Genomic DNA, 3,854 nt, shown 5'->3' with positions numbered 1-3,854 from the left:
TTTTTTTTTTTTTTTTTTTTTTTTTTTTTTTTTTTTTTTTTTTTTAAATACAGCAACCTTTGTATTACTTTAGTTCTGGATTTTCCAGTTATTATACGTGGGGGGTGAGGGGAGGGGGGAGGGAAAGTTGTTTGGTTTTTTTTAAAGCAAAACGAAGAATAACAATGAAATGGGAAAAAAAAAAAAAAAGAAACAAAACCCCAACAAATTCAAGGTCTGTAAGAAGAGGAAAATCAGCCCTGGGTGCCACTGCAGAAAGAGTCGAGCTGGACAGAATTAAACATCTCAGCTGGAGCGTGGACAGGGCAGCAGACAGCCTGCTAAAAATAGATTAATCCCAATTACAGCCACACTCCCGCTTTCCGCAGGTTCCCCGCTCCCCCGGGCGCAGGGAGAGGGGCTCGGTGGGCGCAGCGGGGCCGGGGGCGCTCGGTGCCCGTCCTCGCGTGACCCGGGGGCTCGCAGGGTGGCAGTGGCAGTGGCAGTGACGGGGACAGTGACGGGGACAGCGGTGTCCCCGCCTGCCGGCCTTGGCTGCGGCTCCAGCTGCCCGGCGGGGCTTAGCTCCGCTCCCTGCCGCAAATCTCTGCCCTGACCCAAACCCTGCCGGGCTCGGCCCCGCTGGTTAAAGATTGAACCCTCGGCACCTCCTCCTGCCTTGGCCCGTGCCAGGCCCGGGTTAAACCCCCGAGCGGGGCTGTGCCAGAAATCCCGGCTGGTTTTATTTCCTCCCGGACCGCGCTCGCACCCCGAGCTGGCTGCTGCTCTTCAGCAGCCTTGCAAAATGTTTAGTGTGAGATAAACAGATTGAAGCCTCTGTTTTCCAAACTCCGGTAAGTTTATTTGTCCCATCCAGTCTAGGAAACTCTGGCAAACAGCTCTTTTCCCACCAAAGGGATGGATATTAATTACCAATTTAAATATTTAGCCGGAAAATGAATCCCTTCAGCTATAACAACTTAGTTTTGTTTAATCAGAAACCAAGAGCGAATGCTCTGGGGTTTCTTTTAGTTTCCATGGCAGAAATCAAAGTTTAATATCTTGGATTTACCTGAGGAACAACTCCTGCAAGTACAGGGGGAATAGCATGGATTTAATTTAAATGTCCAACTGAGCCTGATGGGATGTTCTGTTTAAAAATCAAAGTCCTGGTGAGTGCCAGGACACAGCCTTGGGAGAGGCAGGATCGTGTCTGGGGCTGGCAGGGAGCTCTGAGTGGGGGTAAGGGTTTGGATGTGCTGGGGAGCAACAGAATTTCTGCTTTGAACTGATGCCTTTGCACTGAAATGCAGATGCAGGACTTGGCTTTTTGTTTTGTTTTTGATTAAATGAGGAAGGCTCAGTGCAGAGCAGTTGGTACCTGTGGGCTGCTGGGCGCTCCCCTGAGCTGACAGAAATTCCCCTGTTTGATTCCCCAAAAGAAAATCCCCCCGAGCATCTCCTGAGCCCAGCTGAGGCCAGAGCAGAGTTCCTGGCTGTCCCTCAGTGCTGGCTGTCCCTCCTGCTGTCACCTCCCAGCCCCCTGGAGCTGCACCCCGGGGACACGAAAACCCGTGAAAAGTTCCGCCAACCCTGTAATGTATCAAAGCAACATTTTCCCCTTGGGAAACGCACAAACAGAGGAGTGAAATAATTCTGTTTGGGCATTCCTGAGCGGCTGGTTTAGCCCTGCTGGGCCAGCAGCATCCCGTGGCCAGGAGCATCCCTGTCCCTGCGCCCGGCGCTCCCGGGGTCGCCCCGGAGGGGAGCGCGGAGCCCCGGGATGGGAGCCCTCATCCCGCTGCCCCCGTGCGCGTCTGCCTGGAGCTGACGCTTCCCCAGGCTCGCCAGGGATTGGGAAATGCGCCGTGATTCATCCGAGCCGCCGCAGCCCCGCTCCCACCCCGCCTCGGCACCCACGGGCGCTCGGGAGCTGCCAGACGCACACGGAGCGCTCCGGCTGCCAGGGGAACGCCCAGAGCCAGCGCCTCGCTGCCACCACGCCAGTGATTTATTCTGCTCTGAAAAAAAAAAATAGAAAAGAAAAAAGAAGGAAAAAAAATTCCTGAAGTGCTTTTTATTACCGAAAATTATCATATTTGGGATTATCATATTCATCAGCTTGGCTGGCGGCGCCGGCGCTGACCGGGGCGTTCTGCTGGTCCTGCTGGGATTGGTGCTGGCAGCGCTGCCGGAGCTCTCTCCCTGCCTCTTGTCTCAGCCTGGAAACCGGGATTGGAAATTGCTTTGGCCGGGGATAAACTGGCCTAAATAATTCGCTTGTACAGCGCTGAGCCACGGTGGCCTCTGGGTCTCAGCTGAGCCTTCTGGAGGCTTCTAAAAATACAGAGTTCGAAGCTATTATCTTTTAAAATACTTGGGAAACAGAGGGGGCAAGAGGAGGATCCTTTCACGGCTGTTTTGGCCTCAAACTGCCAAGATTTATTTTTTTAAAAAATGTGTTTTCTTGATCAGTTCTCTCCATGGCCTTTCATAAAACAAAGGTCCAGGAATTTAGGACAGGTGTTTTGTACTTCTGTAGCAAAAATAATTTGAAAACCACCAGTAATTCCTAAAATCCAAGCTACCACTAACAAAATGAAAATTAATCCGAAAGCAGTATTTTTATGCATGAGTTGATTACTCTTCCCAGCCTGGAATTATTTTGCAAACAAAGCTCAATTAGAGAATGAATGTCTCTATTTTTTTTTTCCTAAGAAAAAATGGATGTTGTCATTTTTCAGGATATTTTGGATTTTTTCTTGCTTAGCCAATTCTCATTAATTCTCCTAAGTCCCACCACAGATTTTTTTTTCCTCTTACCAGAATGGGAGAACTTTGTTTTGAGTGATTCCTTTGTATAACTCGTAAAGTAGAAAACAAAACATTAAACATTACAAACCAAAACAGATGAAAATACTTTCAGCTTTGCTCATGTTCCTGCCAATTATTTTCCTCTTCAAAACCCCCACATAAACCAGCTCCTTCCCAGCCTGTTTTACTCCTTTAAAGGGGGAAAAAACCAAAACTGAGGATTCTCATTCATCCTGCAGGAAGTGCCAGCACCTGAGGAGTGGCAAGGACTGGGTTTAAGCCTCTAAGACAGCATCAATTCCTGATCCTTCTCCCCAAAAAACCCAAATAAAATAAGAATAAACCATCATGGAATGACTTGGGTTGGAAGGGATTTTAAATCCCATCTTGTTCCATGGGCAGGGATGTCTTCCACTGGCTCAGGCTGCCTTAAAATTTGGGGTGCCCAAATTTGGGTGCCTAAACACCGCCCAGAAGTGACAAAAGGTGCCAGGCTGGGACTGGCTCCTTCTGCCAGGTGTCACCGGAGGCTGCTCTGTCCCAGGCCGATGCCATCCCTGGGGCTGTGCCCGCTGCTCCCTGGCTGGGAAATTTGGGGACGTTTCCAGCTCCAGTTTGGGGGCTCAGGGGGTTCTGGTGGCCCCGCTCACAGCGCCTCAGGTGTCCCCAAATGCCACGGGGTGCTGTGCTCCGTGTGCCACACGGGGCTGGGAAGGACCTGAGCCTCCTGCCGTGCCCAGGTGATCCCTGTGGGCAAAGGCAGCTCCTGGCAGGATGGGCAGGGCAGGGCTGATCCCTGTGTTTGCAGCATTCTGGGTACGTGACAAACTGTGCTGGGCAGGCAGCGTGACAGCCACGGTCACACAGCACCTGGGGAGGCCAGGTAAACACGGCAGGGACGAGGTTTGGGTCATACCCAACACAGGTCCTGCCCATTCCACAGCCCAGCGTGGCCAGCGCCGAGCCCTGCACCATTAAATCACATTTAAAGCCTGCAAAGGCTCCATTATTCCCTCTCCCAGTGCTTTATGGAAAGGGCAGCTGCCTGGGAATGCTGTGGC

Source organism: Prinia subflava, chromosome 23 (assembly GCF_021018805.1).
Source record: "Prinia subflava isolate CZ2003 ecotype Zambia chromosome 23, Cam_Psub_1.2, whole genome shotgun sequence".
Lineage (NCBI taxonomy): Eukaryota > Metazoa > Chordata > Aves > Passeriformes > Cisticolidae > Prinia > Prinia subflava.
Note: the sequence above shows the minus strand (reverse complement) of the source record.